Here is a 14,970-nt window from a genome sequence, read left to right on the forward strand (position 1 = left end):
CCCTATTAAAATACTGACAGCATATTTCACAGATCTAGAACAAATACTCCAAACATTTATATGGAACCAAAAACGACCCCAAATAGCTGCAGCCATCTTGAGAAAGAAGAACAAAGTTGGAGGAATCATAATACCAGATATCAAGTTATACACAAAGTCACTGTTCTCAAAACAGCCTGGTACTGCCACAAGAACAGGCATATAGGTCAATGGAACAGAACAGAAACCCCAGAAATCGAACCAAGCCATTATGCTCAATCAGTATTTGATAAAGGGGGCAAAAGCATATAATGGAGTCAAGACAGTCTCTTCAATAAATGGTGTTGGGAAAATTGGACAGATACATGCAAAAAAATGAAACTAGACCACCAACTTGCACCATACACAAGAACAAAATAAAAATGGATAAAATACTTAAATGTATGTCGGGAAACCATGAAAATCCTAGAAAAAACTCTAGGGAGCAAAATCTCAGACATTTCTGGTAGAAATATGTTTATGGATACATCTCCTAGGGCCGTGGTTTGCCGACCACTGTCTAGGGCAGTGATGGCGAACCTTTTGAGCTCGGCGTGTCAGCATTTTGAAAAACCCTAACTTAACTCTGGTGCCGTGTCACATATAGAAATTTTTTGATATTTGCAACCATAGTAAAACAAAGATTTATATTTTTGATATTTATTTTATATATTTAAATGCCATTTAACAAAGAAAAACCAACCAAAAAAATGAGTTCGCGTGTCACCTCTGACACGTGTGTCATAGGTTCGCCATCACTGGTCTAGGGCAAAGGAAACTAAGGAGAAAATAAACAAACGGGCCTACATCAAAATAAAAAGCTTCTTCACAGCAAAAGGAACCATCAACAAAACAAAAAGGGGGCCCACTGCATGGGAGAACATATTTGGCAATGATACATCTGGTAAAGGGTTAATACCAAAATATATAAGGAAGTCATACAACTTAACAAAAGGAAGACAAACAATCCAATTAAAAAATGGGCAAAGGACCTAAATAGACACTTCTCCAAAGAGGACATGCAGATGGCCAAGAGACATATGAAAAAAATGCTCAAAGTCACTGATCATCAGAGAGATGCAAATTAAAACAACAATGAGGTATCACCTCACATCTGTCAGAATGGCTAACATCAACAAATGACAAGTGCTGGCGAGGATGTGGAGAAAAGGGAACCCTAGTACACTGCTGGAGGGACTGGTGCAGCCATTATGGAAAACAGTATGGAGTTTCCTCAAAACATTAAATATGGAACTGCCATTTGACCCAGTGATCCCATTTCTAGGTATATATCCTAAGAAACCCAAAACACCAGTCAGAAAGGATATATGCACCCCTATGTTCATAGCAGCACAATTTACAATAGCTAAGCTCTGAATACAGTCCAAGTGCCCATCAGCAAATGAGTGGATAAAAAAGCTGTGGTACATTTACACCATGGAATACTATGCAGAAGTAAAAAAAAAAGAATTTCTTATCCTTTGAGACAGCATGGAAGGACCTGGAGAATATTATGCTAAGTGAAATAAGCCAGTCAGAGAAGGACAAGTATCACATAATCTCACTCATATGTGGAATCTAATGAACAAAATAAACTGATGAACGGGGTGGATCCAGAGACATGGAAGCATGGAACAGAGTGGGGAATCTCGGAGGGAAGGCGTGGGAGGGAGGGTGGGTGGAAGGTAATCAGCCAAAGACCTTGTATGCATATATGCATAACCCCTGGACACAGACAATAGAGTCCTGAAGGCCTAGGGAGGGGGTTGGGGGCAGTCTCAAGGGGGTCAATGGTGAAAAAAGGGGGACATATGTAATACTTTCAACAATAAAGATTTTTAAAAAATTAAAACTAAAAAAACAAACACATGCACTCCTATGTTCGTTGCAGAATTATTCACAATAGCCAAGACATGCAAACAGCCTAAGTGCGCTTTGACGGAGGGTTGGATAACAAAGATGTAGTACTTATATACAATGGACTACTACTCAGCCATAAATAGATGATTTTTTGTAACAACATGAATGGATATGGAGAGTATTGTGCTAAGTGAGATACATCAGACAGAAAAGGACAAGAACCATATGATTTCACTCATGTGGCTTATAAAACAGAAAACAAACACCAACCTCACTGAAGCAGACAACAGAAGGCTGGTTACCAGAGGGGAAGGAGAGTGGGAGGAGGATGAAGAGGGTCAAGTACAAGGTGATGGGAGGAGACTAGACCTCAGGTGGTGAGCACACAATAACAGTACACAGATGCATTGCAAAATTGTACAGCTGACATTTATATAATGGTATCAACCAATTTACCCCAATTAATTTTAAATTGGAGAAAGGTTTTTCTGTGCTGGAGACCTATGACTATATCTCTTTAAGGTCAATTTAGAACAGGGGTCCTCAAACTACAGCCTGCGAGTCACATGCGGCCCGCCGGGTGTTTTTGCCGCCGCTGTGTGCATAGGAATTTGTTCATAGTTTCTTTTTAAACTACAGTCCGGCCCTGCAACGTTCTGAGGGACAGTGAACTGGCCCCGTTTAAAAAGTTTGAGGACCCCTGGTTTAGAAGATGACATCATAAAGAATAATGCTTTTACAGTCCCAGAAACAGTTGACCTGGATAGATATTTCTAGGGAAGTTGCTTATCTTCCCTTTACACCAAACCAGCATCCAAGAGAACAGCTGAGGCGGTGAGTACAGGCCCCAAGCGGAATTTCACCTGCCTCCGGGATCCCAGTGCTCCCTCGGCCTCTGCCCACGCCTTTCTGCTGCCTGGGGAGAGGCGAAGCCCCTGAAAGCACCCCCATCTCCCGTGTTCCAACAAGCAGAGCAGGGTGCTTCGTGGGCTCATGGGCCGTAAGAAGGAAGGTACGGAAGGGTTTGGAGCAATTTGGGGATCAGAAGGAGGTCAGGTCTTGAAGATACACTATGAAATGATTAAGGAAGGCATTTTCACATAAAGACTCTCAGTTGAGTTCAATAGGTAGGCCAGTAGGTAGGTGATGGTGGTGGTGATGGTGGTGGTGATGGGGGTATGGCATGTGCAGTGTGGCAGTGAGGAGCCCGTGCCCAGGCCCGGATCCCAGGGATTTCCTGGAGCGATGTGCCCGAGCTGGGGCGGCGTCCCCTCTGTTCCCTCTGTCCCACCGTGCCATTTCTTAGTGCCACTGGGCCAATGCTTCTCAGCACCCATGGGCAGAATACTGAGTCACTGGGTCCTAAGCGAGTGCCTTTGCCCCTGTGACCATGTGGGAGACGGGAGGGACAGGTGGGAGTGTCGTTGCTCCCACCAACACAGCCACTGGGCACTCTGCCGGCCAGGGAGGCTGTCTGCGGAGCCCAGGGGTTGCCCACTTCAATGCCCAGCTTCCTGAGCTGGGCTCGGCGGAGGTGACGAAGCATCAGAGAGAAAACAGCCTCAACTAAGAGAGCCTCCCGGGAGACAGCCCCACTGACAACCAACTTTCAGTTCCCACTTCCAGAAGCTACTTTCCCCCTCCTTCGGGCAGATGGACGGCTGCTGTGGGGCCACCCGCCTCCCATTTCTGTCTTACTGCTCCTGGCACACAACTCTCCCCGCTCCCCGTCCCCTTCCCCTCCCAGTTCTTGCCTGTAAGGAGGGCTCCTCCATCTGCTCTCACTGTGGCCGCTGCCAAATGCCCGGGAGCTCCCCATCGCTGCCAGCTCGACCTCCTTCCTGGGAGGCCCTCCCAGCTTCTTGCTGAAACTTGCTTTTAGGTACTTGTCTCGATATGAAAGGCACCTGTGGTGAGGGAAGGCCTGCGTCAGGGAGGGCGAAACCCATCCCATTTAATGCAAAGCAGAGCTTGTCATAACCACCTTCTCACTTTCATGCAAATCACTTTCTGGAATTTCTGGCTCTGGCACAGCGGCTCTTACCCAGCCACTTCCTTCTCCGTGCTCACCGCCTGCCTTGCTCGAGGGGCCTCAAGTGCTTCGGCACCTACTGGCCTAAGCCCAGGATTTTGTTTTCTTCCTTCATGTCCTAGCACTTGACTGTGGGCCCCAGAGCTGATTAGAGTTCATGAGAAGAACGTGTCCTGAAGCCCGAATTGCACCATCTCCGCAGGTTCTGCTAATGAATAAATAGGTGTGTTTTCAGCCTCCAGGGTTTGTGTTGGATCTTTTTAAAATCTTTATTGTTGAAAGTATTATAAATACTCCCCTTTCCCGCCCACCCCACCCCTTCTAGCCGACCCCACCCCCACCCCAGGCCTTCACCACCTTGTTGTCTGTGTCCGTGTGTTCTGCATATAATTGTGTGGGATCTCAACTGTGAATATGACAAAAAGTGCTCTTACAGGGCGTGTTTTGAAAGCGCCTGAGTCTTGTCCGTGGAGCTGAGGCCTTTTCGCCAGGAGAGCGGTTGTTCTGCAGGCGGGGCCCCAGCCCATCTGACCGTCATCTCACAGTGAACAGTTTCCCTCAAGTTTTATCAAAATTCAGTTAACAGTTAAAGATGGAAACAAACACGACAGATTTCTATTGCAGTAAATGCTTTGGGGAAATTATGTTTAAGAACAAAAGCCAAGATGAGCACATTGGACCTCTTGGAAGGTGGACAGAGGCATGTAAGTGACGCAGACCCGCAGCAGGCGGTCGCGTCCCCCCATCCTCCTCCCCTCAGACAGGCCGGGGCGAGCTGAGGGGACCTGCTACCCCGCCGCGTGGTGTTGACTCAGCCCCTGGCATGTGGGCGGAGGAGGCAGGAGGTGCAGTTCCCACACTCCTGGGCTCTGGCTCCGTGCTCGCCTGGATCCCTGGAGACCGCCGCCCAGGAGAGGGATCTGTCCTCAGACATTTCTAACGCCAGGAGGCTCAGGGCCGCTGTTACCTCCCTGCTGGGCCCACACCAGGAAGCTTGTCTATATAGACTATGCCTGATTATGGCGATGAAAGAGAGGCCGGGCCAAGGGAATCAGATTGCCCGGGAACAAGGGCTCCTCCATATCCCCACCTCCCTGCTGAGTCCCTTCCAAAGGTTTCTCAGCCCCTGGAGGGCTAAAGCATGAGCTCACTGCAGGGTTGGGGGTTGGCCCCAGAGGCAGGTTCCTACTGGGGCATCTGGGAGCCCCCCCCCGCCCCCCCCCCCTCCCGCCCTCAGTCACCCTGACAAGGGGCAGACAGAGAAGCAGATGGAGACAAGCTGGGGAGAAACACCACGGGCAGAGGGAGCTCGCAGCTGAAAGCTTCGGCTCCGGGTAGCATCAGCCAGGTGGCATGGGGGCGCTGCAGGGCCAAAGGGCCTCAGGGCAGCTGCTGCGTCTTCCTCCAGGTGCTGAGGAGGACGGACACCCCAGCATCTGCTGCAGCTGCTGGTAACCAGAAGCACAATCTCTTGTGCGTTGTTGTGTCTTGTTTAGGTTTTGTTTGCAAGACTCAACAAGTACCAACTGACCCACCAGGAGTCCCTGATTCAATTAAAGTTCTGCTGGCGATAAATGGATGACTTCTACTAATTTGATAAACGTGGATGAGCTGCCGTTTGAGGAATTTTATTTTATTTTATTTTTTTAATATATTTTATTGATTTTTTACAGAGAGAAAGGGAGAGAGATAGAGAGTTAGAAACATCGATGAGAGAGAAACATCGATCAGCTGCCTCCTGCACATCTCCTACTGGGGATGTGCCCGCAACCCAGGTACATGCCCTTGACCGGAATCGAACCTGGGACCCTTCAGTCCGCAGGCCGACGCTCTATCCACTGAGCCAAACCGGTTCCGGCCGTTTGAGGAATTTTAATCATACATCTTCATTCTACCCATAAAATAATTCCTACGCATAATCCTATACCAAAATCCCAATTTTTCTGTAGGATGTTGTCGTGTTCAATAAGCAGTTTTAGAACACACTCTACCGTTGATAACTTTTATGACCAATTTTTAAGTGAAGAGAGACATCGCCCTCAGTAGGAAAAAGGAGGGAGTGGGTGTACCATGCACACCTTTGCCTGCCTGCCTCCCTCCCGTGAGACACTGTGTGTGTGTGTGTGTGTGTGTGTGTGTGTGTGTGTGTGCGCCCGCACAGACTGTTGGTGGGTGAACGCTCCTAGGCTCAGGCACTGAGAGTCAGCACCCATGTCACTTACCTGTCAGGAATTCTCAAGGTTCCCTGTCAGCTGTGAGGAAAACCAGTGAGAACCTCCTTTCATGGACATTAGAAATCCTATGAAAATAACCGACAGTCCGGAAGTTGCGATACATGGACTTCCATCTTTATAAATCCAGGGTCTGGTACAGTAGCGGATGGATAATGCTAGGTTCGCAGTGTTTATTGAAAGAACAAATGGGTGTGAACTAACCGTTCTCACCGCCGCCGGCTTTTTCCACACTCAAGTGTGGGCGGCTGCTAACAAGAGAACACTTGCCGGGGAGCCAGGGAGCATGGGAGGGAGGGAAAGAGCTTTCTCAAGGACAGATGAGTGAGAACTACGGCCAGAAGCCCATGAGTGGCGCTGGGATCGCTCCTCTCAGGAGAGGCTGGCTGTAGAGGAGAGTGAAACACCTCCAAGGTCACGGAGCCACCAAATCACTTGCAGAGAGAGGCTCTCACTCAGTTCTGGGGTCCCCGCCAGAGCTTCCCCACCCGATCCCTGTATCCAGGGAGGGAAATGCCCTAAAGACCGTGGCAGCCAACACCAGGCATCAGCTGCTCTGCTTGAGTCCTGAGGGGCTTGTGACCTTCACCCCCACCCTCTTCCTTAAGTTCAGAGACAGTCGTGTTTGAGATCCCGGTTTAAAAGGCGAAGAGACCAGGGACATTGGCTCAGAGCCGGGCACAGGCTGCTTCCCTCATCTGCACCCACAGGGGTAGTCACAGGCCAGGGATGCACCTCTCTTGGGGGAAACCTCGTCCAGCCATTGGTTTGTGAGTCGAACTGGCCACTAGTCTTTGAGCGAGATGCTTCCCCACTGGCTCCGGGAACTGCCGCAAACCCTGACGAGACCCCCATGCTGAAGAGCTGGCAGGCAGTGTGAGAGCAGGAAAGGTGCTGGGCAAGTGAGGGCGCCTGTGGCCAGGGCATGAGCGCAGCGGGGAAGAGAGAAATACATTGTTCCCAATAACTAGTCTTTTTCAACAATAGTAATAAGTTGCTGAAACGATTAGCGCTAATTTCCAGGCACTACTCCAAGCACTTCGCCCCATTTAACAAACACACACCTGACAACAGAGAGGTTACGTTATTGTCCGAGGTCGCAAAGCTTGAGCAAGGGCAGAGGGAAGGATTTAAAACCAAGCAGTGTAGCTCCAGATGGTGCTCTTAAATAGAGTAGAGTTGATCCAAGCCCCTGGAAGGCAGTCTTCAAATCTGGTACGTGAACGGCTTAAGTTTTATACAGACAAATCCAGGTGAAACGGGGTGTCTGTCATTCGGCGCGGAGTCGGTGGGAGGGGTGGGAGGTGGTCAGTTCTTTGGGTTTAAAGGAGGATGAAGATGACGAGGACCGTGAAGAGGTCTCAGAGGATGCAGGGGACGTGCAGGGCATGGATGAGATGAGTCACCTGAGGATGAAGAGGTCAAGGAGGTGGACGTGAAAAGCAATGCACAGAACCAGGACGAGGGGATGATCTCGCACAGCTTTCTTCCCTAAAGAGGTGCCTGCCCTACACCTCAGGCAGTGCCCTCCAACATCTTACACGTTTTACTTAGCTGGAAGAAAGGAGGGGCTGGGAAGGACCTTGTTAATGGTCAGGCCTGCACCGTACTAGCCTCAGAAAGTTGGACTCATGGCTGCAGGCCCTTGTCCTCCTACAGGGCCACAAAGACCATGACTACGCCCCCCGTCCAGATTGGCTTGCGCTGCAGGGCTGCCTCATCTAGCTGCAGGCCAGGGGCCCACCAACAGAGGGCGCCACTCCTTCTCAACCTTTGAATGGTATTTCACAGCTGAGTAGAACCTGTCCTAGGCTTTTGTTCCCCCGATTCCCATTTCCTGCAGCCTTTGCCCTGGCTCTGAATTCCAGGCCTGCACAGACCATGATGACAACAAGAGCCTTATGCTGAAATGTGGTCCTCCGAGCAGCAGCGCCTGGGGACTTGTTAGGGATGCAGAATCCTAGGCCCGACCCAAGCATTGCTGAATCAGATATGCAGTTTAAAAGGGATCCCTTGAAGAGTCATAGACCTGCTAGGTTTGAGAAGTACTGGGCTGGAGGATATAATCTTCATTGGGAAAGTGGCCATATTAGCTTTCTATTTGCTGCCATAACAAATGACCACAAATTTAGTGGCTTCAGACGGTACACGATAGATCTCCCATTTCTGTCAGCAGCCTGGGCTCAGTGTGGCTCTGTTGGGCTCCTCTGGAGCCTCAGGGACAGATTTGACTTCCAGGATTCATTTCCTCTGGTTTTCCACACGGTGCCCTCCACCTGCAAGAGAGCAGGTGTATCCAGTCCTCCTCAGCCTCACTGGACTTCTGCTTCAGGCTCCTGGGATTGCATCAGGCTCCTGGGATTGCATCAGGCCTCTGGCAATGCTGGTGATATTTTCACCAGCACAATCTATCCCAAGGCCAGCTGATCAGTAAGCAACCTTAGCTTTATCTTCAAAGTCCCTCTTGCACCTGATGTAACATAACCACAGGCATGACACCACAGGCAACGGGTCCAAATCAAGACTCTTCATCTCAGGAGGGGACTCCCAAGCACTTTGATTTTTTTTACTGTGAATTTTATAGGTCGTTTGTCAAGCTTTAAACCTCCTACATCCCGTTGGCTTCTTCCTCCCGGGTCCTGAGTTTCACTCATTAGCCACTGCCCACCACCCCCCCTGCCAGGCAGTGTCTCTCAACACATCTGGGTTCCCTCTCACCCCAGGAGAGCTCTCATCAGAGGGGCACAGAATTCTGCAGGAAGTCCACCCCTCACACCATCCCCAGCCATCCTGTTCCCTGGAAGGATCACAGGGAACATGGCTAATAACAAAAAATATGATGCTTGGCCGGTGTGGCTTGGTGGTTGAACTTTAACCTATGAACTAGGGAGGTCATGGTTCGATTCCCAGTGTCGGGGATGCTGGAGGCAGCCAATCGATGATTCTCTTTTATCACTGACTAGAGGCCCGATGCACAAAATTCGTGCAAGAGTAGGCCTTCCTTTCCCTGGCTGCTGGCACCGGCTTCCCTCTGGCACCTGGGACTCGGGCTTCCCTTGCAGCCCCGGCTTCGTCCGGAAGGATGTCCAGCCTAATTAGCAGATTATGCTTTTATTATAAATGTTTCTTTTTCTCCTTCTCTCTTCCTCTCTGAAATCAATAAAAATATATTTTAAAAAATATGGCAACTCATGCCTACTATTTCTTGTCACCCTCCCTCTGCCTCAGCTCCTACTTTCAATGTGGGGCTGTGGCCTGCAGGGCAGGAGCACTGGGCAAGTGTGGCATCCCCAGGCTCACCGGAGCTGGCACCCAGCCTAGCCTCCTGGGGTCGTTTGTCCCCAGCAGGACTGCACACGGCTCCAATTCCTACTCACATTTGAGTAGACAGAGTGGTCAGATCTTCAAACAAATCCAGAGCTAATGACAGCCTGTCTCTAGCTGGTCCGTCACGTGTCAAATCCAATGGGTTCTCAGGAAGGCTCTTCAGAGCGATGCCAAGGCCACACATGACCTGAAGAGCCTGATGTGGGAGACATCCTCTTATCGTGCTGTCTGCTTTCCGTGCTTAAATACCAGCCCTCACCCGTCTTGACTCCCAGATGAATTTTGTTTGTAAAAAGTCATCCTTAACGGACAGGTCCTGCCACTTCTGACCAGAGTTAAACTATACTCCTGGCTCCTGAAAGTCAACCCAAAAGTCATTCCTGAAAAGCTCTGAAGGTTGAAACATGGTAGCACAGTTGTCTAAAGGGGCTTATTTGAAGGACAACAGTCACTGGGGTGTGAGAAAATTTGGTTTGTTAAAAAAGCAGACACACTGCCTTCTAGTCATGCCCGACACCCCTCCTTGCCAGCAAGGGCATGAACGAAGCCTTGCTGCGCAGTCTGCCCTCCGGAAGCTGCGCGGGAGGCCCGCGGGCAGAGCGCGTGAGGATGCACCGCCAGAACGACTCCCCGTGTGGGGCTAGGGCAGTGGTCGGCAAACTCATTAGTCAACAGAGCCAAATATCAACAGTACTTCTTCAAAACAGACTGGCCCAGGCCGAAAACCGACTTCTGCGCATGGGCCACGAAGTTTCAATCGCACTGTACACGCGCCCGCACATGGTATTTTGTGGAAGAGCCACACTCAAGGGGCCAAAGAGCCGCATGTGGCTGGCGAGCCAGTTTGCCGACCACGGGACTAGGGGATTTGGAAAACTCAAAATGAAAAAATTCCACGTGGACCGTTTCGAATTCACCTGTCTGTGACTCCCTCTTTCATGCGAACCTGCTGCACGGGCTGTGGGCAGACAGACTTCCAGCTCCTTTCACCACTCCCCTTTCACTGGGGAAACAAGGGCTCCCGCGCAGCAGCCAAACTGCAAACACAGGAAAGCCAGGCTCCGGAGTCTACTAGACCTTCAAGAGGAGGGCGAGCCCTTGGGAAGGGACGTGCACATGGACTACATGCTGGCACTGTGCGCACCTTTTCTCCTTCAATCCTTGCAGCTCTCAATATTCAGTGACGAGAACTGCGTAAGATTTATAAGTACCAAATGTACATCAGGATTGAAAGCCAACTCCTCCTCCCTCTGGCCCCAAATGAACGCCCGTGGGCAGGTCCTGTGGAAATTTCCCTTCCAGGCTGCACCTTCAGTCCTCCCAGGCTGCACCTCCCGGGACAGGCAGACGGTGCTAGACTCACTCCCTGAGGAGGCAAAGCTGCCTATCTTCAGCCCCTGGTCCCAGCTGTGGTCTATGAGTAAGCAGTAGACACCGCACTTACAGGTTGTTGGATAAGCAAAAGCTCTCATCCGAATCAGAAGCTGCATTTAAGACACTCAGTGAAGCTCCAAGGAACACCTGAAATGGAGCAGAAATGGACTGCGACTGTCCAGGGCTCCCTTCACCCCAGGCCACGCATGGGACTCAGGCCCGGCTCCTTAACCATAACTACCGTCACCGTGGTAACCGCCGCAGGTCTCAGAGCCTGTTCCCTCCTAATTCAACATCTTCGAGACACCATGTTTTTTCATCTCTGCAGCCTCAGAGTCCAGCAAATCATCACCTGGCCCACAGCAGGCCTGTGATAGAGTTGTCGAACTCCCCTAATTTTAATAGAAAACAAAGAGGAAGAGTTGGGTTGGTCAACCACGGTCAGACAGCAGTCTGAGCCACGGCGGAACCACGCAGGCACTACTACGATTCGGTGATTAGATGCATTCCCATTTTTCCCTCCAAAACCCAACATTCCCCCACTTTGGATATTCTTGTTTGTCTTCAGTTGCTAAGACGTCGAAAGTGACAATCTGCTGTCACTGAGATCTGAGTGACAGAGCTCCGGATGGGGCCGAGGGCCACTGCCCAGCGCGGAGGCCACCTCGCCTCGGAACCCAGGCCCACATGCCAGGCCAGGCCCAGAGCACTCACGTTTTTCCCAGACAGCCATCCCCGAGCCAGCCAGCGGGGCCCACTTCTCCTGAGTCGCATCAACACAAAGAAAACCTCGAAAATATCCGTTTTGCTTTTTAAGCAGAAAATAAAAAATAGGCTTAAAAAAAAAAAAAGCATGCCTTTTTCAATAAAGGAGAAAGTCCCTCATATTGTGACAAAGGCTTGTAACAAACTCTTGAGGAGGAGGGAAAATTTCAATGACACCAAAGAATGCTGAAATAAAACTCTACTGTTTTGTTGGAAGTTTTTCCCCCTCACAATTATAAAGTCCTTTTTATTAGTCAAAATCACAGTCACCTTGACTAAAAGGATGGGACACGCCATCCTCAGCAGAAAATGATAGTTTATAGACCCCCCCCCCCCCATACAGTCCCAATTAAAAACTAGAAAAAAATCTTCCCTCCTTCCCTACGATGTCATGGTAGGCTGGCTCCTTCAGTGGCACTGTAGCTCCAGAGGGGCCAGCTCACCACAGCACCCTCTACTTCACCTTGGGGAGAGGAGGGATGCTGGTGGCCAAGGAGGTTAAAACATTAGTTCCAGTAGGACCAGTTCCCAAACATGCATGTCCTTCCTATCCCCCAAGGCCTGGGACCATGGAGAATAGGGGACAGAGATGAGCCCAGCTAAAAGGAGCAATTTGAGGAGGTTAGGAGAAGTCCAACATACCTTCTCCCTTTTCCTTCTCAAAAAAAACAAAGGAAAGAAAAGGCAGTTTTGGGTCTTTATCACACCAAAAATGGTTCCCCTCAGACATGAGAAAAAGACCAAGAAGTCCAGTCTGGGGCGGGGAAAACTCAGAGCTCATCTAACCTTGCACCGCCATTAATGTCACCTTCATGGCAATGGCTAAGCTAGGCCCCTTCTCTTGGCCACCTGCACTGTCCAGAACAGCAGATGGAAAAATACAGAGCGAGATCAGGGGATCACCCCAGGCACACGGGTCCCCCCCCAAGGTTCCCTCAATCATCGGGTGGGATGTGCAGGGCAGAATACACCGTCACCTGACTGTCCTTCTGCCGTCGGCACGAGAGGCTGCGCTGGATACTTTGGAGGGACCCTCCAGCTGTAATAAAGGCCCAGACCCCATGGAGACAGTGACTGCATAGATGGGCAGCAGGCTGGCCTCGTACCATGGGTTCAGGAATGTCAGTAGATGACTCCCAACCCCCAGGCCCAAAGTCCAGTACCGTCTCCTCTCACAGGCATCAAAGAACACAACTCTCCAGAAGGTATGAAGCAGGATAATGGCTGCTGTCAGGAGAGCGATGCCAAGAAGTAATAGGGTGAATCTCCATGGATCCCAACTACACCTGGCCCAAGTGCATCGGCCAAAATATTGATAACAGAGAAGACACCACTGATGATACTGAAAGAAAGACCAGACACATAGGCCATCTGGTGGATGGAGAAGGGTGATCTTCCGTCCTCACTCAGCAATGCTAACCCCTCATCTGCCTTAAGCAGCTTGTAGTAGGCAAAGCGGAACATCTCCTGTAGAAGGAGAGACCACAGCACCAAAAATCAGGAGGCCATACTGGAGCTGGGCATCTGACGGGTTGGTCACATGGACCAAGATGAACCAGACCACAGAGGCCAGGAGCAAAGAGACCAGCCAGAAAAATGCCCCTGCAACCAGGATGATGACACGAAGTGGGTCCCCAGGCACAGTGATCAAGAGTGCAAAGTCCAGGCCGAAAGCAACAAAAGTGCACCCGAAAAACACTGCAGCCCCTATTGCTGGTCAGCTGGGGGCGGGGTGGAGGCCTGGCTAAGAGAGGCAAATGGGAGGAGCACGCCCGCCAGAGTCCATGTGGGGTGGCGACCTGACCCGTAAGGGGCGAGGTGCAATGCCACCCTGGGGCCCCGGGGAAGGGGTGGTTGGAAGTTCTGAGTAAGTTTCATGTTTTATATTTCACCATTTATGTGGGGTTTTTTTGAATAAATCTTTATTGTTCAGATTATTACAGTGTTCCTCTCCCCCCTCCCCCCATAGCTGCCCTCCACCAGGTTTCCACCTACCCCATGCCCTTATCCCACCCCCATTGTCCTCGTCCATAGGTTTAAGATTTTTGTCCAATCTCTTCCCCCACCCCCGAGAATTGTCAGTCCACTCCCTTTCTATGCCCGATTCTATTATTTCACCAGTTTATTCCATTCTTCAGATTTTTTATTCACTTGATTTTTAGACTCACTTGTTGATAGATGTGTATTTGTTGTCACTTTGTTGTTCATAATTTTTATCTTTACCTTTTTCTTCCTCTTCTTAAAGAATACCCTTCAGCATTTCATATAATACTGGTTTGGTGGTGGTGAACTTCTTTAGTTTTTCTTGTCTGTGAAGCTCTTTATCTGACCTTCAATTCTGAATGATAGCTTTGCTGGATAAAGTAATCTTGGTTGTAGGTTCTCGCTATTCATCATTTTGTATATTTCTTGCCACTCCCTTCTGGCCTGCATTTCTGTTGAGAAATCAGCTGACAGTTGTATGGGTACTCCCTTGTAGGTAACTGACTTTTTTTTTCTCTTGCTGCTTTTAATATTCTCTTTGTCTTTTGCTCTTGGCATTTTAATTATGATGTGTCTTGGTGTGGTCCTCTTTAGATTTCTCTTGTTTGGGGTTCTCTGTGCTTCCTGGACTTGTAAGTCTATTTCTTTCACCAGGTAGGGGAAGTTTTCTGTCATTATTTCTTCAAATATGTTTTCAATATCTTGCTCTCTTCTTCTGGCACACCATAATTTGGATGTTGGTATGTTTTGAAGTTGTCCCAGAGGCTCCTTACACTATCTTCATATTTTTGAATTCTTTTTGCTTTTCTGGTTGTATGTTTTGCTTCTTCATATTTCAAATCTTTGACTTGATTCTTGGGATCCTTTTGTCTGCTGTTGGATCTCTGCATAATATCCTTTATTTCAGTCAGTGTATGCTTAATTTCTGATTGGTCCTTTTTCATATCCTTGAGGGTCTCACTAAATTTCTCTGAGGTTTCTAGAAGATTCTTGAGTAACCTTATAACCATTGTTTTGAACTCTATTTTCAGTATTTTGCTTTCATCCATTTCTTTCATTTGTGACTTGTTTCTTTGTGCATTTTTGCTGCTTCCCTGTGTTTGTTTCTATGTACTGGGTAGCTGTTAAGTCTCCTTGAGTTGATAGAGTGGCCTTATGTGGTTGGTGTCCTATTGGGCCCAGTGGCTCAGCCTCCCCAGTCACCTGAGATGGACGCTCTTGGTGCAACCCTTTGTGGGATGTGTGCACAGTTTTGTAATTAACCCTTGATTGCTGTTGGTATCACTAGGATTTGACCTCCAGGTCTATTGGCTGTGATGACCAGCTGTGTCTACACTGGAAGATCTGTTGCGCAGGAGACACCCTATGGGGCAGGACTTG

General features: G+C 49.3%; 1 pseudogene across 1 annotated transcript; it reads right to left on the minus strand.

Annotated features, from left to right (window-relative positions):
* Positions 1-12,542: 12,542 nt before the first annotated feature.
* On the minus strand, positions 12,543-13,639 carry LOC308530159 (gamma-secretase subunit APH-1A-like; annotated as a pseudogene). The gene is made up of 2 exons: positions 13,603-13,639; positions 12,543-13,314 (listed from the first exon to the last, which is right to left on the minus strand). The product of its transcript is annotated as a gamma-secretase subunit APH-1A-like (transcript).
* Between the last annotated feature and the right edge of the window lie 1,331 nt (positions 13,640-14,970).

The sequence above is a fragment of the Myotis nattereri genome (genome assembly GCF_964212035.1).
Source record: "Myotis nattereri genome assembly, chromosome: 14".
NCBI lineage: Eukaryota > Metazoa > Chordata > Mammalia > Chiroptera > Vespertilionidae > Myotis > Myotis nattereri.